This window comes from Capricornis sumatraensis, chromosome 1 (assembly GCF_032405125.1).
Source record: "Capricornis sumatraensis isolate serow.1 chromosome 1, serow.2, whole genome shotgun sequence".
Classification (NCBI taxonomy): Eukaryota; Metazoa; Chordata; class Mammalia; order Artiodactyla; family Bovidae; genus Capricornis; species Capricornis sumatraensis.
The window spans coordinates 215151263-215174538 of record NC_091069.1 but is presented as its reverse complement, the minus strand read 5'-3'; the positions used below and the strand labels follow the sequence as shown (position 1 = coordinate 215174538).

Genomic DNA, 23276 nt, shown 5'->3' with positions numbered 1-23276 from the left:
GGTCTTTTCTCAATATTGTTCTTAAGATTCATCTGTTTGCTTGTAGCTGTACTATGTTGATTCTGTGCTGTATCATTTCATTGTATGAACATAATACAGTTGTTTTTTTTTTTTTTACCCTTTTTGCTATTGATGGACTTTTATTGCACTAATTCAAGGCTGCTCTGAGCATTCTTGTAAAAGTTTATATTCTCGCTTGTGTGTACATGAAGTTCTCTAAACTCCATAGCTAAGAGTAGAATGCTGTCTCATAGAGTATGTGTGATTTCAAATTTACGAGGCAATGTAAAGCTTTTCCAAAATGGTTGTATCAGTTTCTTTTCTCAACAATAGCGTATAAGAGTTCCTATTGCTCTAACTTCTCACCGTTACTTAATACTGTCAGACTTTTTTATTTTAGCCAAACTTAAATCATTTTATTTTTAATTTCCATTTCTCCTGTTATCAGAAAGCTTTAGTAGTTTTTCACTGGTTTGTTAGGCACAAAAATTTCTTAATTTATGAAGTGCCGTCTTGAGTGTTTAGCCCATTTTCCTACTGTTATGTTTTTCCTTATTTTTTTCTATTGACTTGAAGGAATTCTTGATAGATTCTGGATATGAGTTGTTTATAAATAATTCTGAATGACTGAATGTGGCTCTTTCCAGCCCACCTACTACTTCTTCCTCATTCTCTAGAGTTATAGGGTATATATTGAAGATACAGAGCAATATCCATGTTCACTCTACTTTCAGTTGTGAAACATTGTTTGGTATCTTTATGATCTGCCATTTTTGTTCTGAAGATAATTCAAGATGATGGTTAAATTTTAAAAGATCTCTCTTTATGGTTTATATTAATAGGAAAATACAAAACTTGATTTCCAACTTCCCTAAAGAGTTACATAGAGGTTTTCTTTCTGAAATGTGTAAAATGAGTAAGGAGGAAGGGATGAGAATCATAATATACATAATTCAAATGATTGTGAATTTATCTGAAGATTCTTAATCCTATTCATTTAACTGTGATGAGCTCTACTAGAACCATAAAATGTAAGTGATTCAAATTATTGTTTCAGAGCCACTGATTTTGGTGACTTCCCTGGTGGCTCTGATGGTAAAGAATCTGCCTGCAATGCAGGAGACCCAAGTTCAATCTCTGGATTGGGAAGATTGCCTGGAGAAGAGAATAGCTACCCACTCTAGTATTCTTATTTTGTTTTGTTTTGTTTTTTTTTTAAATTGGAAACTAGTTACTTTACAATATTGTGGTGGTTTTTGCCAAACATTGAGATGAATCAGCCACAGGTGTACATGTGTCCCCCACCCCGAATCCCCCTCCTCTCTCCTTCCCCATCCCATCCCTCTGGGTTGTCCCAGTGCACCAGCTTTGAGTGCCCTGTTTCAAGCATCGAACTTGGACTGGTAATCTGTTTCACATATGGTAATATACATGTTTCAGTGCTATTCTCTCAAATCATCCCACCCTTGCCTTCTCCCACAGAGTCCAAAAGTCTGTTCTTTACATCTGTGTCTCTTTGCTGTCTCGCATATAAGGTCATGATTACCATCTTTCTAAATTCCATATATATGCATTAATATACAAATATAATATATTGGTGTTTTTCTTTCTGACTTACTTCACTCTATATAATAGGCTCCAGTTTCATCCACCTCATTAGAACTGATTCAGATGTGTTCTTTTTAATAGCTGAGTAATATTCCATTGTGTATATGTACCACAACTTTCTTATCTATTTGTCTGCTGATGGACATCTAGGTTGCTTCCATGTCCTATCTATTGTAAACAGTGCTGCAGTGAACATTGGGGTACACGTGGCTCTCTCAATTCTGGTTTCCTCAGTGTGTATGCCCAGCAGTGGAATTGCTGGGTCGTATGACACTTCTGTTTTCAGTCTTTTAAGGAATCACCACACTGTTCTTCACAGTGGCTGTACTAGTTTATATTCCCACAAACAGTGTAAAAGGGTCCCCTTTTCTCTGCACCCTCTCCAGCATTTATTGTTTGTAGACTTTTTGATAGTAGCCATTCTGACTGCCGTGAGATAGTACCTCATTGTGGTTTTGATTTGCATTTCTCTGATAATGAGTGATGTTGAGCATCTTTTCATATGTTTGTTAGCCATCCGTATGTCTTCTTTGGAGAAATGTCTGTTTAGTTCTTTGGCCCATTTTTTGATTGGGTCATTTATTTTTCTGGTATTGTGCTGCATGAGCTGCTTGTATATCTTTGAGATTAATTCTTTGTCAGTTGCTTTGTTTCCTATTATTTTCTCCCATTCTGAAGGTTGGCTTTTCACCTTGCTTATAGTTTCCTTCATGTGCAAAAGCTTCTAAGTTTAATTAGGTCCCATTTGTTTATTTTTGCTTTTATTTCCATTACCCTGCAAGGTGGATCATAGAGGATCCTGCTGTGATTTATGTCAGAGAGTATTTTGTCTATATTTTCCTCTAGAAGTTTTATAGTTTCTGGTCTTAAATTTAGATCATTAACCCATTTTAAGTTTTTTTGTGTACAGTGTTAGAAAGTGTTCTAGTTTCATTCTTTTATAGGTGGTTGACCAATTTTTCCAGCACCACGTGTTAAAGAGATTCTTATCTCCATTGTATGTTTTTGCCTCCTTTGTCAAAGATAAGGTATCCATAGGTGCATGGATTTATCTCTGGGCTTTCTATTTTGTTCTATTGATCTATATTTCTGTCTTTGTGCCAGAACTATACTGTCTTGATGACTGTAGCTTTGTAGTACAGTTTTAAGTCAGGCAGGTTGATTCCTCCAGTTCCATTCTTCTTTCTCAAGATTGCTTTGGCTATTCGAGGTTTTTTGTGTTTCCATACAAATTGTGAAATTATTTGTTCTAGTTCTGTGAAAAATACTGTTGGTAGCTTGATAGGGATTGCATTGAATCTATAGATTGCTTTGGGTAGTATACTCATTTTCACTGTATTGATTCTTCTGATCCATGAACATGGTATCTATTTGTGTCCTCTTTGATTTCTTTCACCAGTGTTTTATAGTTTTCTATATATAGGTCTTTTGTTTCTTTAGGTGGATATATTCCTAAGTATTTTATTTTTTTCATTGCAATGGTGAATGGAATTGTTTCCTTAATTTCTCTCTCTGTTTTCTCATTGTTAGTGTATAGGAATGCAAGGGATATCTGTGTGTTGATTTTATATCCTACAACTTTACTATATTCATTCATTAGCCCTAGTAATTTTCTGGTGGAGTCTTTAGGGTTTTCTATGTAGAGAATCATGTCATCTGCAAACAGTGAGAGTGTTACTTCTTTTCTTCCAATCTGGATTCCTTTTATTTCTTTTTCTGCTCTGATTGCTGTGGCCAAAACTTCCAAAACTATGTTGAATAGTAATGGCGAGAATGGGCACCCTGTCTTGTTCCTGACTTCAGGGAAAATGCTTTCATTTTTTCACCATTGCCCCTCTAGTATTCTTGCCTGGGGAATTCTGTGGACAGAGGGAGTGGCAGGCTATAGTCCTTGAGGTCAAAAAGCATCAGACATGACTGAGTGTCTAACACTTTTCTTGCCTGAATTTTACTGATTTTTTTAAGAATCACTTCAAGTGTCACCTTCTGTTGGAAGTCTTAGTTATCCTCCACCAGAGTGAATAAGTTCTGTATTTCCTTTGCAGATCTGTATCGTAGAACTTAACTACCACACTGTTATGAAAATGGATTTTCTTGCCTAAATCCTGTTCTTGTTTCTTTAGACCTTTCATAGGTCATCTGTCAATCATAACCACCCAGGAAGTCATAAAATAAGTATTATTTAAAAAGAAAATCTAATGGGATAGATAGGCCTTATCCCCCTTGACAGTCCAATAAATCATCCTCTTAAAGGGTTAATTTAAAATCTTAGTACTCTCCATTACTGAGCTGGAAGATTAATTACATAGAAACATCCTAACAGTTCACTTTTACAGTTAATTTGCAGCTTTTACAGTTAATTTCTCTCTAATTTTCCTTTTAAGCCATCCTTAGAAATTTTGTTTGATCATACAAAAAAACACAGCAGATTGCAAATTTTGAGTGTTACCAGTTTCTTGCAAGCACATCCTTTCTCCACGAGGTATTGACTGAGATGGAATAAAATGAAATTTTGTTCCAAATTTAACCCTTCAGCAACCCTTGCTAAATACAAATAAATCATCTGTAATTACATTCAATAGCAGTTTTGTTAGGTGTCATTCATGATTTCATTGTTAGTTGAAAGTATCCTCCGTAGCCCCTGTATTTGCTTCTATTCAAACAATCAGTCTTTTTCATTGTGTTTTCTTGAAGATAGTGTGAGGCAGGAAAGCAGGGGTGATATTATGACTGTCTCTCTTATTATCATCTCTTTTCTTTTGATTTTTACCTCTATGACCTACTTCCTGTTTCCAAAGAGATATGGTTTGAGAAATAGTCAAGTTTTATTTTATTGTTGTGTTGTTCTTGAAATGATCCAGCTTGGAAGAGTCTTCTGTATATTTTAAAATTGTTTTCATAGAGTATGAAGAATGCTTTTTCAGTCATGTACACTGCTCCTTTTTGCCTTTTACAGAATATGCTAGGTTTGATATGGGGCTCTGGAATTAGACTCCCTCTGTTAGTTTTGGCTCTGTCATTTACTAGCTAACTGAGTGACTTTGGGCGATTACTGAAGTTTTCGTGCCTCAGATTCCTAACTGGTAAAAAATGGGATATTAATGTTGAGCATTAAATAACTTTACATATGTAAAGCTTAGAATGATTGCTAGTACATGGTAACTCAGTAAATACTGACTTTTGTTTATTATTACTGTTGTTATTATCAGTGTCATGTGAGTTGATTGAACCAGAACTCACTATAGAAAGTGAACCAGAACTCACTATAGAAAGTGAAAGGTTTTTTTCAACAAAAACAGTTGGTTATTTGTTATCTCATACAATTAAAACAATTTTATATCTTTGCTCCTTCAACAAGATGAAGAGCTTAACAAGACTAATACTTTGAATTATGTTAAAACAAATTATAATTAGTCCATGGAAACCTTCATTATTATAGTATTTGACTTTAAAATACATAATTTGCATAGACTTGTACAGATTATTCTGTTTTTAATAAGATATTCTAATTTGCTTTATTAGATTTTATTTTTCCTTGATTTTAAAGTTTCATAGAATTTAAGATGTGATATATCAAGACTTTTCCTTTATTATGTCACAAAGAATTCTAAGTATCAGAACATATAGCCATATCTTTTATCTTGAAGATCACTAGGTATGTATCACACATGCTCAATATCTATTTTTGTGCTCTCAAATTTAATGCATTCTTTAATTAGTTATTTCATACTTTGAATTAACATCCTATTGGTAGTTTATATAGAATAATTTCCTTTATCTAATTTCTAGTTTTCTTTTATTCTTTTCCTTTTCTTAACTTTTTTTTCTTCTCTCAACTGTTCTGATAGTTTCAGTTTGTTTCACTTTATTTTATTGAAGTATAGTTGATTCACAATATTGTGTTAGTTTTAGGTGTACTGAAAATTGATTCAGATATACATATATATGCAAACACACATATATAATATCTTTTCAGATTATTTTTCCATTATAGGTTATTATAACATATGATTCCCTGTGCTAAACAGTAAATCCTTGTTGCTTATCTATTTTATGTATAATAGTTTGTATCTGTTAATCCCATAATCCCAATTTATTCTGCTCCCCAATCCCTTTCCCCTTTGGTGACTTAGTTTGTTTTTTCTGTCTGTGAGTCTATGTATATGTATTCATTTGTATTATTTTTAAGATTCCACATAGAATTGATATCATATAATATTTGTCTTTGTCTGATTTACTTCACTCAGTATAATAATCTCTAGGTTCATCTATGTTGCAGATGGCAATATTGCCTTCTTTATGGCTGAGTAATATTCGTGTGTGTGTGTGTGTGTGTGTGTGTGTGTGTGTGTAAGAAGGTAAAGTAAGAAGGTTCCCTTTCTCCATACCCTTTTCAGCATTTATTATTTGTAGACTTTTTGATGATAGCCATTCTGACCAATGTGAGGTGAGACCTCATTGTAGTTTTGATCTGCCTTTTTCTAGTTAGTAATGTTGAGCATTTTTTCATGTGCCTGTTGGCCATCTGCATGTCTTCAGAGAGTTGTCTGTTTAGGTCTTGTGAGTTGTTTGTTTCTTTTAATTTTTAAATTTATTTTTAATTGGAGGATAATTAGTTTACAATATTGTGTTAGTTTCTACCATATAGCAACATGAATCAGCCATAGGTATACATATGTCCCTCCCACCTCTTACCCATTGCACCCCTCTAGGTTGTCACAGGACCTCAGGTTTGAGCACCCTGCATCATACAGCAAATTCCTACTGGCTATCTATTTTACATATGATAATTATATGTTTCATGTTTGTTTTTTAATGTTGAGTTTTTGATCTGTTTGTCTATTTTGAATGTTAACCTCTTGTTGATCACATTGTAAATATTTTTTCCCATTCTCTAGATTATCTTTTGTTTGTTTGTTTGTTTCCTTTGCTGGGCAAAAGCTTTTAAGTTAGATTAAGTCCCATTTGTTTATTTTTATAAGTATTCTGATTGACAAATCCAACTGAGTTTCTAGCTGATAGCCAGCAACAACCATCAGGCACATGAGTGAGCAGCCTTCAGCCCACCAGCCATCAAGTCAGTCCCAGTCTTTGTGTTGCCCCATTCAATGCTGCATGGAGCTACTCTACCTGAATCCTGCTCAAGTTCAAATTTGCAATGATTTTCAAATGTGTAATGTTCACAGTTAATGAATGTGGATGTCTGAAGCATGAGTTTGGGCTGCTATATAGCAAAAATAACTGACATACAAGGGTAAACTCTTTTCCTATCTTCAAAGTAATATTTTTAAGGAAATAAATATTATTGGAATTATTTCCCAGGAAATTTGACCATGGAAGTCACTTGGTATTTTTGACATAGGAATAAACTCTTTTATTTCTTTTTTTTTTTTTTGAAAAGATAAAAATTCCTTATTTTTTTATTCCTGGTACCACTACCACAATTTACAGGGCAATATACCTGATGTACTGAAAAGAAAAAAAGACAAAGTTACAACAGATAAAAGACCTCAGGAATGTACATCTAATTGACACCACATTGCATTAATCGATAGCTGCACTTTTTGCAACCTGTGGCTATGACAGTCCTGAACAAGACAGGTTTCCTGTTTAAGCTGCAATAACTTTTCTGACTATGGATCATCATTCCTTCTGTGGCAGATTTTTACAGTTCCTCTAACACATTTGGGACAACTGTCTCAAAGTAACCTGCAGCTTTCCTGACAACTCCTCGCTCTCTCTCCTGCTAAGAACTGTAGCCCTTTTCTTCTGAGTTTTTAGAACCTCCTGCTACCATATCCACCATTTCCACCACCAGATCCATAACCACCACCATAGGGACTGCCCGAGCTTCTTCCACCAAAACTACCCCTTTCATGGGTCCCTAATTGGATTGCTGTTGTCCACTATAATTTCCAAAATCATTATAGTTTCTACCACCACCATAGTTACCTCCAAAATTTCCTCCTTCATTGTAACCATCATATCCTCCACCACCGCCACCATATCCACCACCTTGGTTTCCATATCCTGGTCCACCACCACCGTAACCTCCTCTACTACTATAACCAGGACCAACACCATAGTTGCCACCATCACCTCCAAATCCATTATATCCACCATCACCTCCTCCATAACTCCCTCTGCTGCCATCACCTCCACCACCATAGCCTTCTCTTCCACCAAAGTTTCCACCATGGCCGAAGTTACCTCCACCATCTCCAAAGTTTTCTCCATGACCCATAAAGTTGCCAGATCCACCTCCGTGACCTCATTGTGATCCAGCAGATTGCATCTCTTATTTAGAACGGGCCTTTTTCACTTCACAATTATGCCCATTAATAGTGTGGTATTTCTGAACAACAATTTTATCAACTGTACCATGATCATCAAAAGTTACAAAAGCAATCCTCTCTTTTCCCCACTCTGCCTGTCTTCCATAACTTCTATGGTTTCAATCTTGCCATGCTTTTCAAAGTAGTCTCTCAGATTACATTCTTCTATATCTTCTTTAATACCACCACCAAAAATTTTCTTCACTGTTAGATGGGCACCAGGCTTTACAGAATCCTTTCTAGAAACAGGGGTTTTCCCCTGGTGGCTCAGATGGTAAAGCGTCTGTCTACAATGCGGGAGACCCGGGTTCAATCCCTGGGTTGGGAAGATCCCCTGGAGAAGGAAATGGCAATCCACCCCAGTACTATTGCCTGGAAAATCCCATGGACAGAGGAGCCTGGTAGGCTACAGTCCATGGGGTGGCAAAGAGTTGGACACGGCTAAGCGACTTCACTTTCACTTTCACTTTCCAGAAACAGCTCTCTTTGGTTCCACTACACGCCCATCAACCTTCTGTGGTGGAGCACACATTTTGCATCCACTTCTTCAACACAAGAGTAAGTCACAAAACCAAAACCCCTGGAACGTTTTGTTTGGGGGTCTCTCATCACCACACAATCTGTAAGTGTGCCCCGTTTCTCAAAGTGTTCTCTTAAGCTATCATCTGTAGTTTCAAAGCTCAGACCACCAATAAACAGCTTTCTCAACTGCTCAGGTTCCTTGGGATCATGATCCTCCTCCCTGCGGCGGCGGCGGCCGTGGCGGCGGCCATGGCCAGAGTCGAGCTGGGGCAACTGGGCGGCGGTTTTACCTCCATTTTGAGACCAGACTCGCCTCTTCCAACTCCCAGGAATAAACTCTTTTAGAATGTCTGTGAAAAAAAAATTTTAAGCTCTGTGATAACATGTATAAGTATAGCACAAAAATAATTTCAACATTTCTTCATCTCTTTGAATATGTATATTTCTTGTCCTTTCACTGACTATAATAACTGCCAGTTTTCTTAACATTATCATTATTATTATTGTCTTATTTTGTATAGAACAAAGATGAGAAATATGGAAAATCAGTCACCACTCACTAGGCTACACTTATAATGCAGTAGTAGTTGATCAGTGCACTTTTTTATGCGGAGTCAAGGTATAACTTCCGAATTCTCAACACAGCACTTCATGTTGTCACAGATGTTCATGTCAGTGGAATGAACATCTGAGATGTGACCTATAATTTATAAAATATCTTATAAATATTTTTAAATTTAACATATGACATGATCTTCATATATAATTTTTTTCCCTTCCCAATTTGGCCCCCAGACTCTCAAAGCTACCTTGATACCGCCATCGCTCTGCTTATTTGAAGGTATTTCTTTTACTTTTGAGAGGTCTCTGCTTCACATACACTTTTCCTTTTCTCTTTTTTTAACTTCTCCTGTAGCTTTTTTCTGTGTTAAGTCAAAAGTTACCTAAGTTTGTGGAAAAAAATCACTCTGAGATTTCCCTAAGGGGACAATATGGTGAGTGGGAAAAACTATTACAATTTCCTATAAAACATTTTCACTATGGAAAAAAGATGAGAAGTAAGTATATGAGTGATGAGTTTACTTGCAAAATTTTATAGTACATCTGAAGAGAATTGATTATGTAAGGAAACTGAGGCCATGCTATGTCCCAGGTGCTAGACTGCTTATACACTTTAACTTGTTTGATTGTCAGAATACACCTATAAGGAGAATATCACTACCCAGATTTTTCCATTTATATAGATTTATTAATCATTTGTTCTTACTCATCTGTTAATTTATTTTTTTCTTCTATAAATTATTTGAAAGATTTTATAGCACCATAATAAAGTGGTGATATACGAGTTTTTAAATATCATAAAAAGGAAAAATATCCATTAATCAGTCAAGAGCAGGAGAATAAAACAGAACAAATTTCACACATCAAAAGAGCCTATAGAATTGCTGTTACTTGTTCTAGATTTCCTGACAAAAGCAGTTTATCACAGAGAACTAAAAGTTTGACCACGAGTCTTTCCCTAAAAGGGAATTCTTACATGGGGCTTCAAGTAGAGCATTTTTTATTAAATGAAATACTGTAAATATTTAAGTGCTATTTTATGTGGCTTTTAATATACTAGCATCATCATCGTCATGTGATATAATGTATAACATCCTCAACATCATAATTGCAAGAAATGAAGTAATAGATTTCATGTACCACATGCTTTTAATATATATCAATAAAAGCCATAAAAAAGCATCATAGTGAAATTTAGTGTCTTAGGAAAATGTGATCCAAGAATATAGTATTCTGATGGATCTGCTTGAATCTAATTAAAACCCAGTATATATGGAGAAGCAGAATGCCTGTTCCTATAATAATTCTTCTATGTGAACTTTCATTCAGTCAGGCTTTTATACTAGAAGTAATAGGAGTTGTTTTAATCCTCTCTGCTCTTAAAAGGGTCTGAAATGTTAATACTCTTTGTGGTTGATTTGGGGGTAGAATCTTAAACTTTAGAGATCAAATGAACAGGTGATGGGGTGACATTCTTTTATGAGAACCCAGAGCCTGAAGAGAACACCCTCCTAGGTAGCTAGCCTATTACCTCTGCAGGAAGGTAGGCTGAGAAGGGGACACTTGCAGGAAAGTCCAGCATTTTTCAGGTATCAATGCTACATCCATCTCAGGACAAGAATGTATAAACAAAACAGTTCCCAAATTTTTACAACCTTCATCAGAGCAGACATTTTCAAATCATTTCATACTTCATCTTACTTAATTTCTCATTATGGTCCTAGAAAATTTTCAGAAGTATTGCCATTGTCAGATTTGAGAAAAGCTTCCCAGAAAAGTAAGATTAATTTGTTCATTTGATTAAAATTTTCAGATGAAATAAATCAAGTGATAACTCTCCTGCCATTGAAATTGTTCAAAGCCTCCTTTTTCTTGTAAGTCTGTTCTCATCAACCAGTTTATTGGAATTCATTTCAAGCAAGGGACCTCACCTAGAGGGATTCAAAATATGGTTAACTCTACATTTAAAATAAACGATCCAAGTTTTTAATCAAATGAATTTTATAAAGAAACATTATTGTGTCCCAATGAGAAAGGGGTTTAAGATTTTTTTTTTCATTCAAGACTATTTTTCTAGCATTGAAGAGCTGAAAGTAAAGCAAGTGGGTATCAGCTAGAGTCTATGCCATGATTTTTTTAAGATGGCAAATAAAAGTAAGGTTTACCTTGCAAATATTCAACATGATGTTTGTAAATTTTGCTAATCGATTGGTGAAAGCCCAATTAAATACCTAGTAAATTTGCTTTGGTCACATTTTAATGAATGTCATTAAAAATATATATGGATCGTGTCAATACACTTCTATCAAATTTTAGCAAGTGTTAAAATATATTCAGTGCAAATGTAAGAATAAGTGAAATATTTCATATGTTGACTTTTACAAAGATTTCTCATTAAGTTATTGTGCAATGCAGGGACCCTACTGAATAGTGCTTACTGCTATGACCTGTGCATCTTCTTATCATTTTTTTCTCCATCACATGGAAAAAAAAACTGATGTTCTGGCTTTGGTATGGCCCTAGGACCACAACACAATACACAAATGGACAGTGACCAGTTGTGGAGATGGTTCAAGCAAATAATTTTTACTGTCCTAGGTGACAGTTCATTTGTAACTAACTAAAAACTTGAGTTCTGTTTTGTGCCTGATTTTTATTCTTCTGAAAAAAGTGGAGAGTGCCCTGAGTTACAGTACCGATCCACTTTGAGTGATCTAAGAAGGTCACTTAAGCCAATGACTGAAAGGTCTACAGATTCTATTTTCCCATTCTAAAATCAAATGATTTGTGTTTTTATTTCATAAAAGATCTTAATTATTGACAGTCGCATTTTGAGTTGGCACCTACTTCATATATAGGCCGAGCAGGTAACGATACATCCTCCCTTTGTGCTGCCTTTATAAATTTGAAGATATTAGGTACTTTGTACTTTGTTATGGTGCATAGATAGACCCTCATGAAATAGACATGTCTTCTAAGAGCCTGAAGATAGAATAGAATCATATAATAGACACTTGAAATGTAGCACAGAAGAGACTAATATTTCACACTCAAAGTTTAGCCCTTTATATTAGCAGCAAGTTTTAGTGTAACTTTTTTTACGTTAACAAACCTTTGAAATAGGTAGAGGTTGTTCTCTAATGTGAACACATACCCTCCCCCTAACACACACACACACACACACACGCACTCATTCTTTCTCATTCTTTCTTTACCTATTTCTCGTTTTCTCCTCTACGTTCATCTGCCTCTCCCTCTCTCCCTCCCTCCTTTCCTTCTCATAAGTAAGACCCCAAAAGCTTCAATTTAAAAAAGATTTGAAGAATTTACCTGTTTACCATTATCACATATCATAAATTGTTTTGATATGTGCACTCACACATTCAGCACATTCAGTCATTTGTTACATCAACATTATCTCGTGTATGCCAAGCATTGTGCTAGGCACGGGGAATAAAGCAAGCAAAACAAACCTGAACTCACCCTACACTTAGAGGGTTAAGTGATTCACTCTTATGAATAAGGAAACAAATTTGGCTGAAAGTACTAAATCTCATGAAAAGACTTTAAATGATTTGCTTGACCCTCAGTAAATAAACCAAGCAGACAAGAATCTAAGTCAGAGTTTTACAACTCTATGGTAGCCTAAGGAACCATGATCATCTCTAATTAGCAGTGTGGAAAGATTACTATTCTGAAAGTAGTAAGGTCTTGGTTCTTGGAATGGCTCTGCCACTAATTAGCTGTATCACTTTGAACAAGTCAGTTGACATCTGGGCCTCAATTTTTCTCACATATAAAAATGAGAGAAGTGAACTTGGGGGTCTCTAAGATCCTTTTCAGATCTTAAGAGCTTATGATTATCCAAATGTACAAACTCAACATAAATGAAATTCCTAGTTTTCTTTAAGATACAAAGTAACATATATATAAAGTAACAGTTTTTCTATATACTTGAAGTTATCTATACAGTATAAATAAAAAATACAATTCCCCTAGCAACAAAAGTATAAAATTGCTAAAAGAAACTTGACTGATAATTAAAAATATTATACTGAGCACTTACTGTGTGCAAATAAGACTATTGCTAGGTAAAGACTGCTGCTACTGCTGCTAAGTCGCTTCAGTCATGTTGGAATCTGTGCGACCCCATAGATGGAAGCCTACCAGGCTCCCCCGTCCCTGGGATTCTCCAGGCAAGAACACTGGAGTGGGTTGCCATTTCCCTCTCCTATGCATATAAGGGAAAAGTGAAAATGAAGTCACTCAGTTGCATCTGAATCTTAGCGACCCCATGAACTACAGCCTACGAGGCTCCTCCATCCATGGGATTTTCCAGGCAACAGTACTGGAGTGGGGTGCCATTGCCTTCTCCGAGGTAAAGACTAGTGCTAGGTAAAAGTCAAGGAGCCTGCCTCCATGGAATTTATGTTCTGGTAGGGAAAGCAAATAGAAGAGAGTTATTTGTACAATTAAGCCAATAAGAATTTTTATAAATTCAATGAAGGAGAAGAATTGACTAATAAGAGAGCATATGTGTGTGTGTGTGTGTGTGTGTGTGTGTATAGCATATATAGCCAAGGCTAAAATATTCACTTTTTTTTGTTCCATTCCATTCAACAACAATTTAACTGTTATTTGCCTGGTACTGAGGAGAGTTTCCCCAAGATGTGATATTTTCAATGGTAAAACTGGGGAAGTCCCAGACAAAACAGGACATTGATCACAGTAGCACCATGGTACATTTTGAAAACAAAAGACCAATGTGAATGAACACATAAGGATTAAGATGATTGAGCATAACTTGAATAAAGCTGGTAAGGAAGGCAAAGGACAGATGACTTATAGCTTTATAAACCATGTTAATTTTAGAGCTTTGCTTGTTTCTCCCAAATGGAAAACCAACATAGGGCTTGACATGAGTAGAATTCATTCTTAGAAAATCCATCTGCCAGTAGTAAGAATAGTGGATTTGGTGGTTATGTAAAGGTTGTGGTGATAGTGATCATAAGGTTATCACAAAGCTAATTTTAGAAAGATTAGTGAGATTATTGCAGTAATTAAAATAAAAGATGGTGAAGGGTATAGGGTAATGACAGTAACTATGAGAAGTAGTAGGCAGATTAAAATACATGATATATTGAAAGTAGAATTAATGAAATCTAGAAATATGATTGTGGGAAGGTCAAGTAATGATAGAATAATTGGCATCTAGAGAATCTGAGATAATGGAATATTCTTAGAGAAGTATCGAGGGGAAAAGTGACCTCAGGCTAATGAAAAAAACTCAAATCCTGTAATGGGAGCATTGCCTTAAAAACACAGCAGAAAGTTGACTCTTGAAATATAGTACCACAAAAGAGTAAGAAAATACTAAATTGCATTTAGCATGTGCTGTCTCTAAAATAAATGAAAAACATATGCTATCTGAAATAATAGAGAAAGAAAAAAGAAGAAATGAAATGGAGACAGACCAACATGATAAGAACTATTATGTCGTTTAGAGCCTGAAAGCTTGCCTTCAAACCCAGGTTCTCCCACATTACTTATTAGAGCTAGGATTTCGGTTTGTTATTTAGTGTTACTATATTGCAAGGTTCCTCATAGATAATAAATAAAAACTAAAATGATGCTAAAATTTTACAAAGATAGTACAAAAATATGGAAGTACAGGTTAATATTTATAATACAGATTTAAAAGCCCTAGTAAAAACTACAAGAATAAATCAATGCATGACACAGCTACAAATTTTTAGCAATTTGAAATGAAGTTATATCCTAATACCACACCATAAAATGTAAATAAATAAATACGGGTGGGGCCTGAATCAAATAGGACTTGATGTTCTTATAAGAAGAGAGTGAGACACCAGGGTTGTATGTGCACAGAGGAACGGCCATGCAAGGACTTAGTGAGAAGGTGACCCTCTGCAAGCCCAGGGGAAAGGCCTCAGGAGAAACTAATCCTGCTGGCACCTTGAACTTCCACCCTTCGGAACTATTGAGAAAATAAATGCCTGTTGTTAAGCAGGTGTACCTCCCCTCCCAAAGAAAAAGAAACTATAAAATAAATATGTTTAAATGATTCAAGAAAGAAAATACAGAAACCACAATAGAAGAACATAATAGGATGAAAAATGTATGGGCAAATCATTGGTTCCAGATTTGAAAACTTTACCTGCCCAGCAAGACCTTGGCATCAGGAACCACAGTAACAGTCAGTAGGTCATTTCACAGAATTTTCTTAAACAGAACAATTTTAAAGGTAAATTACTACAAAACAAACAAACAAGAACCAGTTGGGTTTTCACTGTGTGGTTCAAACATTGTTAACATTTTTTACCACCAGTCCATCCCCAGTCCCAGAATAGAAGTGCTTCTGATGGGATGTGTGTGTTAAGTTTTTATTTAATGAATGCAACCTAAATCTGTAAATGTTTCTGTTTTTAAATATAGAATTTAAAAGTTCCATTCAAAAAAAAAATCATATTGAACAGCAGATTGCCAGAAGTAGCTGAGACAACTTTGAAGGAAAAAAAGGAAGGATGAGGATTTATGCTACAGACAATAAGATTCTGAATAAAAGCTAAATGGTGTCATCAGTGGAAAGGAATAGAGAGCCCAGAAACCTCCCCACAAACATATGAGAGCTTGCTTGTGTGTGTGTGTGCATTCATGTGTATGCTTCACTTCAGTTCAGTCACTCAGTCGTGTCCGACTCTTTGCGACCCCATGAATCACAGCACGCCAGGCCTCCCTGTCCGTCACCAACTTGCAGAGTCCACCCAAACCCACGTCCATCGAATCAGTGATGCCATCCAACCATCTCATCCTCTGTCGTCCCCTTCTCCTGCCCTCAATCTTTCCCAGCATCAGGGTCTTTTCAAATGAGTCAGCTCTTCACATCAGGTGGCCAAGGTATTGGAGTTTCAGCTTCAACGTCAGTCCTTCCAACGAACACCCAGGACTGATCTCCTTCAGAATGGACTGGTTGGATCTCCTTGCAGTCCAAGGGACTCTCAAGAGTCTCCTCTAAAACCACAGTTCAAAAGCATCAATTCTTTGGCGCTCAGCTTTCTTTAGAGTCCAACTCTCACATCCATACATGGCCACTGGAAAAACTATAGCCTTGACTAGATGGACCTTTGTTGACAAAGTAATGTCTCTGCTTTTTACTGTGCTGTCTAGGTTGGTCATAACTTTCCTTCCAAGGACTAAGCGTCTTTTAATTTCATGGCTGCAGTCATCATCTGCAGTGATTTTGGAGCCCCAAAAAATAAAGTCAGCCACTGTTTCCACTGTTTCCCCATGTTTGCCATGAAGTGATGGGACCGGATGCCATGATGTTAGTTTTCTGAATGTTGAGTTTCAAGCCAACTTTTTCACTCTCCTCTTTCACTTTCATCAAGAGGCTCTTTAGTTCTTCTTCACTTTCTGCCATAACGGTGGTGTCATCTGCATATCTGAGGTTACTGATATTTCTCCCGGCAATCTTGATTCCAGCTTGTGCTTCCTCCAGCCCAGCGTTTCTCATGATGTACTCTGCATAGAAGTTAAATAAGCAGGGTGACAATATACAGCCTTGACGTACTCCTTTTCCTATTTGGAACCAGTCTGTTGTTCCATGTCCAGTTCTAACTGTTGCTTCCTGACCTGCATACAGATTTCTCAAGAGGCAGGTCAGGTGGTCTAGTATGCCCATCTCTTTCAGAATTTTCCACAGTTTATTGTGATCCACACAGTCAAAGGCTTTGGCATAGTCAATAAAGCAGAAATAGATGTTTTTCTGGAACTCTCTTGCTTTTTTGATGATCGAGCAGATGTTGGCAATTTGATCTCTGGTTCCTCTGCCTTTTCTAAAACCAGCTTGAACATCTAGAAGTTCCTGGTTCATGTATTGCTGAAGCCTGGCTTGGAGAATTTTAAGCATTACTTTACTAGCGTGTGAGATGAGTGCCATTGTGCAGTAGTTTGAGCATTCTTTGCTTAGTTGTGTCCAACTCTTTGTGACCATATGTATTGTAACCTGCCTGGCTCCTCTGTCCATGTGATTTTCCAGGTCAGAATACTGGAGTGGGCCGCCATTTCCTTCTCCATGAGAGCTTGCTATTGCATTCAAATGGGGGGTGGGTATTTTTTAAAAATATATGATATGTAATAGTACTGAAAGAATTGATTATTCATATGGAAATCTCAGAAAGCTTAAACGTAAAAAGTGAAATTTTAATACTTTTAGAAGAAAATGAAGATCAGATTTGCAGTCTAGGTATAAGAAAGGATTTCTTAAACAAAATATTTAAATATTTAAAATTTAAAATACAGTAAAATCAGATACCTCTGATAAAAGGTACAATGAAGTCAAAAGATGTGCCACATACTGGGAGAACAAATGCAATGTATGTAATTGACAGATTGTTAACATATAGAATATGTAAAGTAACCTTTTAAATCCTATAAATCAATAAGAAAAAGATAAATAATGTTAAAGTAAAGTAGAACAAGGATAGAAGCAATTCTGAGGAGAGTAAACCATAGCGACCAGTTTTTGAAGAGAAAAATCTCTCTAGGAATCAGAGAACTCCATATATATATAAAAAGAAAATGTCATTTCAGACCAGTTGGTTGTCAGAAATTAAGAAATACAACAACTCTAGAGATGATAACAAAAATATAGGGAAATAGGCATGATAAAATATTAACATCTATTACTTTGAATCCTGTAATGCCTATATTATATATTATATTTACATCATATTATAATCTTTGTTTTTAATAGATTTGCAATATTATATTACTTATTACTTTTATTTTAAATTAAAATATCAAGTGAATTCAATTACATAGAGGTCAATGAAGAGCAGTTTGGTTGAGTGATAAAGTTAGAAGCCAGGGTGGAATATACTAGAGAGGACCAGTTATTCCTAAAGGAAATCACCCTTGAATATTCTTTGGAAGGACTGATGTGGAAGCTGAAGTTCCACTGCTTGGGCCACATGATGCGAAGAGCTGAATCCTTGGAAAGGACCTTGATGCTGGTGAAGATTGAGGGCAGGCGGAGAAGGGGATGACAGAAAATGAGATGGTTGGATGGCATCACCGACTCAATGGACATGCTGCTGCTGCTGCTAAGTCACTTCAGTCGTGTCCAACTCTGTGGGACCCCATAGATGGCAGCCCACCAGGCTCCCCCATCCCTGGGATTCTCCAGGCAAGAACACTGGAGTGGGTTGCCATTTCCTTCTCCAATGCGTGAAAGTAAAAAGTGAAAGTGAAGTCGCTCAGTCATGTCCGACTCTTAGCGACCCCATGGACTGCAGCCTACCAGGCTCCTCTGGCCATGGGATTTTCCAAGCAAGAGTACTGGAAAATCCCATGGCCAGAGGCTGCAGTCCATGGGGTTGCTAAGAGTTGGACACGATTGAGCGACTTCACTTTCACTTTTTACTTTCATGCATTGGAGAAGGAAATGGCAACCCACTCCAGTGTTCTTGCGATGGACATGAGCCTGAGCAAACTCCAGGAAATGGTGGGCTTCCCATGTAGCACTAGTGGTAAAGAACGTGCATGCCAATGCAGGAGACATAAGAGATGTGGGTTAGTTCCCTGGGTTGGGAAGATTCCTGGAAGAAAATTGGCAACCCATGGGCAAAGGAGCCTGGCAGGCTATAGTCCATAGGGGTTGCAAAGAGTCAGACATGACTGAAGCGAGTTAGCACGCACGCACTGGGAGATATGAAGGACAGGGAAGCCTGGCATGCTGCAGTCTATGGGATCACAAAGAGCGAGACACAACTGCACAGCAAGAAAATGAATGGTGCTGGAGAAGTGAGACGGAGTTTAGATAACTTCTTCAAAAAGTTTGTGTTTAAAGAGGGGAGTTCAAAGGACAGGGGTCTGGAATGAAAGGTCACAACCTAGACTAATAACTATTAAACTTTGCTAAAAGACAAATGATTTAAAGAAATGAAAACACATACTGTGCTCTCAGACAGGAGATTCAATATTATGAAGATTTCCATTTTCTTCAAAGTAATGCATTCATGGCTTTAGCAGTTATGCTAATCCTGATAGGATTGTGTTCATTATAGTTTTGGTTTGGAGGAGTTTGGGGAGATTTAACAAAAGTGATACTAAAATTTATTTACAAGCCGAGTTTCATGAGTATAGCCAAAAACTTTAAAGTCATAATAGTGAAGTTGATAGGGCTTGACCAAAGAGTAAAATATATGTGTTACTAGTTTAGGAATCACCAGTCAAATCACTGAAACATTGTAGAGAGTTCAGAAAGAGATCAAATTACATGAGAAAATTTATAATATATAATAAATCAGTTTTTTTTATTTTTTGCGTATCCATATGTTTATATCATGTAAATGCATTTTAATTCTGCTTTTTGCATCTACTTTCCTATTATAGTGGCTTTCCCAACATAATTTTATTTAGCTTAATTTTATTGACTGTATTTTTGTTTAGAAACACAACATTAGCCACTTACCTAGATGAATATATATTCATATAATTGCTTTTTGTTAAAATAATGCTTAATGAATATTTTCATGAATTTTTTTTTTATTTTCAGCTTCTTTGACTTACATTCTGAGTAGAATTATTATATCAAAGAGTATAAATTATTTTTGGTTCTTGAAATATACTGCTCTGTTTACCTCTGTGAAACCATAGCTGAGGAAGCAGTGAACATCATCTCCCATTTCAAACATTTTATTTCAAGTCTTCTTTTTTTCCCCCTAGCCAGAATGATAGTATTATTTATTTTGCTTTGCTCTTGGAAAGGAGTCCAGCTCCCATTCTCAGTGTTGCATGTTTATGTCTAATAAACCTTCAGCCAGATTGTTTTAGCTATCTTCAGCCTACTGATGCCTTCGAAATGCCACCTCATTATATACATATTAAGTGATAATGCATACCTGTTTGATCAATGCAATGAACAACAACAACAAAAAAAAAACTGAGTAGAAATTAACTTTATCCTCATCATTAAAGAGACAGAACTACCATTTCTGGGAAACAGTACTAAGGGAAAGTAGAGACTTTTCTGGGGTCAGATAATCTGGCCATGAATCCTGGCTTTATTGCTTAGAAACTGTGTAACCCCGAGTGCTGTGTTATACCTTATTGTGCACTTCAGTTTTCTTAACTGGTAAGTTAAGAAATAAAAACCATATAGGATTCTTGTGAGCACTGAATGAATTAGTATTACATAGTAAACATTTAGAAAGATATCTGACATATCAAGGGGTGAATAAAATGTTGAATTGACACCTAGCATTTATTCTAATATTTTTGTAGCCTGCTTTTCTATACGGCAAACACTGGAGAGCAGAAACTTACGCGTTCTAGAATTCTTTGCATCTAAGACTCCAGATATGAGTTAGGTTCCACCAGTTAAATCTATTCATGTGGGATTTTCAAAGTGAAAGTGGTATAGAGGCAATCTTTCTGCAGCTACAGTTGTGGAGACCTGGAGTACTTCTTCATTATTCCACTGTTCCAGTGTGTCAGGTCACTACCTTTGTGCAAGCTGAGAGGCAGCTGTGGTAGTAGCTTCCTGAATTGTGGCTCTACTAAGGTTTTCTTGAACTTCACAGTTCAAGTGCAAACCTCCTAATTTCTCAACATCCTGCCTGTGGTTGAGGGAGGTGTTGATTTCAACATCATCCTGGGAAGTCTAACCCAGAGTCCATGCTTTCAGCCATTCCAGCAGTTACATAAGTTTCCCGTATAAAATTCATTTGCTTCAAGTCTAGAAAATTCTATTTCATGCAACTGTGATGATAATGGTGGTAATAGCAGCAGTAGTAGTAACAGTAGTAAAGTGGTAGTAGAAATTATTTTTATTGAAACTTTTGCATTATAGATCTTTCCAAAATGGAAAAACTTTAAAACCTGAGATGCCAGTCATTTGTAATTGATTATGACACCTTTCCACTCTGAACCTAGAGAACCAACAAAAGTTTCAAATTCAGAACCCAAGTCAGCCACTACCATTCAACTGGAGCTGGTTGGCCAGTCTTGGTTTATATTTGTGTTTTTCCTTGGAACTTAGCTTCTCTCCAGCTTCATATTATGTATTATACCTAATATATATGTTTTTTTCTTTTTTAAAAAAAAACTTTTTATTTTGTATTGGGGTGTAGCTGATTAGCAAACAATGTTGTGATAGTTTCAGATGAACAGTGGAGTGACCTAACCATATATATACATGTCTCCATTCTCCTCCAAACTCCCCTCCCATCCAGGCTGCCACATAACATTGAGCAGAGTTGCATGTGCTATACAGCAGGTCCTTGTTGGTTATCCATTTTAAATATAGTACTGTGTACACGTCCATCCCCAAATCCCTATACAGTCCTTTCCTCTCATCCTCCTGTCCACCCCTAGCAACCTTAAACTCATTCTCAAAAAGTCTATGAGTCCGTTTATGTTTTGTAGGTAAGTTCATTTGTATCATTTCTTTTTAGATTCTGTATATAGGGGATGTCATACAATATTTCTCCTTCTCTGTCTGACTTACTTCATTCACTCAGTATGACACTCTCTAGGTCCATCCATGTTGCTGTATTGGCATCATTTCATTCTTTTTAATGGCTGAGTAATATTATTTGTGCCACATCTTCTTTATCCATTCCTCTGTCCACAGAGATTTAGATGCTTCCATGTCTTGGCTATTGGGAAGAGTGCCGCAGTGAACACTGGGATGCGTGTGCCCTTTTGGGACATACTTTCCTAATGTATATTATTGGTTAGGGTATATACTAACATTAGAGAAAGGAAAGGCACAGGATGGCGAGGGGAATGATGTTCAGACCACTGTGAAGTCATTGGAACCATTCAGGAAAAATAAAATTCTGCTTTGGTTTAACCAATATTTCTTTGACACCTATCGTTGAGCAGTTAGTCAGCACTGGTGAGATATAGATATGAATAAGATACATTCCAGATTCACATTACAGACGGAAGACAGACCTACACATAAATAAATTGTATTCTGTACTAGAGTATGAGCAACTTGAGACCAGTGTCTTGTTCACTGTTGTAACTTTACTACCTATCACAGTATATGGTATATAGCATCCATTCTGTCAGTTCAATTCAGTTGCTCAGTCACACCCAACTCTTTGCAACCCCATGGACTGCAGCATGCCTGGCCTCCCTGTCCATCACCAACTTCTGGAGTTTATTCAAACACATGTTCATTGAACCAGTGATTCCATCCAACCATCTCATCCTCTGTCATCCCCTTCCCCTCTCGCCTTCAGTCTTTCCCAGCATCAGGGTCTTTTCAGATGACTCAGTTCTTCGCATCAGGTGGCCAAAGTATTGGAGTTTCAAGTCAGTCCTTGCAATGAATATTCAGAACTGATTTCCTTCAGGATGGACTGGTTGGATCTCCTTGCAGTCCAAGGGACTCTCAAGAGTCTTCTCCAACAACACAGTTCAAAAGCATCAATTATTCGGCATTCAGCTTTCTTTATACTCCAATTCTCACATCCATATATGACTACTGGAAAAACCATAGCTTTGACTAGATAGACGTTTTTTTGGTAAAGTAATGTCTCTGGTTTTTAAATGCTTTCTGTGTTGGTCATAACTTTTTTTCCAATGAGTAAGCGTCTGTTAAATTCATGGCTGCAGTCACTATCTGCAGGGATTTTGGAGCCCCCAAAAATAAAGTCTGTTACCATTTCCACTGTTTCCCCATGTATTTGTCATGAAGTGATGGGACCAGATGCCATTATCTTAGTTTTCTGAATGTTGAGTTTCAAGCCAACTTTTTCACTCTCCTCTTTCACTTTCATCAAGAGGCTCTTTAGTTCTTTTTCACTTTCTGCCATCAGGGTGGCATCATCTGCTTATCTGAGGTTACTGATATTTCTCCCAGCAATCTTGATTCCAGCTTGTGCTTCATCCAGCCCAGCGTTTCTCATGATGTACTCTGCATGTAAGTTAAATAAGCAGGGTGACAATATACAGCCTTGACGCATTCCTTTCCCTATTTGGAACCAATCTTGTTCCATGTCCAGTTCTAACTGTTGCTTCCTGACCTACACACAGATTTCTCAAGAGGCAGGTCAGGTGGTCTGGTATGCCCATCTCTTTCAGAATTTTCCACAGTTTATTGTGATCCACACAGTCAAAAGCTTTGGCATAGTCAATAAAACAGAAATAGATGTTTTCCTGGAACTCTCTTGGTTTTTCGATGGTCCAGCGTATGTCGGCAATTTGATCTCT

General features: G+C 36.6%; 1 protein-coding gene and 1 pseudogene across 3 annotated transcripts in view; one reads left to right on the top strand and one right to left on the bottom strand.

Annotated features, from left to right (window-relative positions):
* Positions 1-23276, top strand: part of RSRC1 (arginine and serine rich coiled-coil 1) — a 444205-nt gene that overhangs the window by 314621 nt on the left and 106308 nt on the right. The window lies entirely within an intron of this gene.
* On the bottom strand, positions 7244-8761 carry LOC138087814 (heterogeneous nuclear ribonucleoprotein A3-like; annotated as a pseudogene).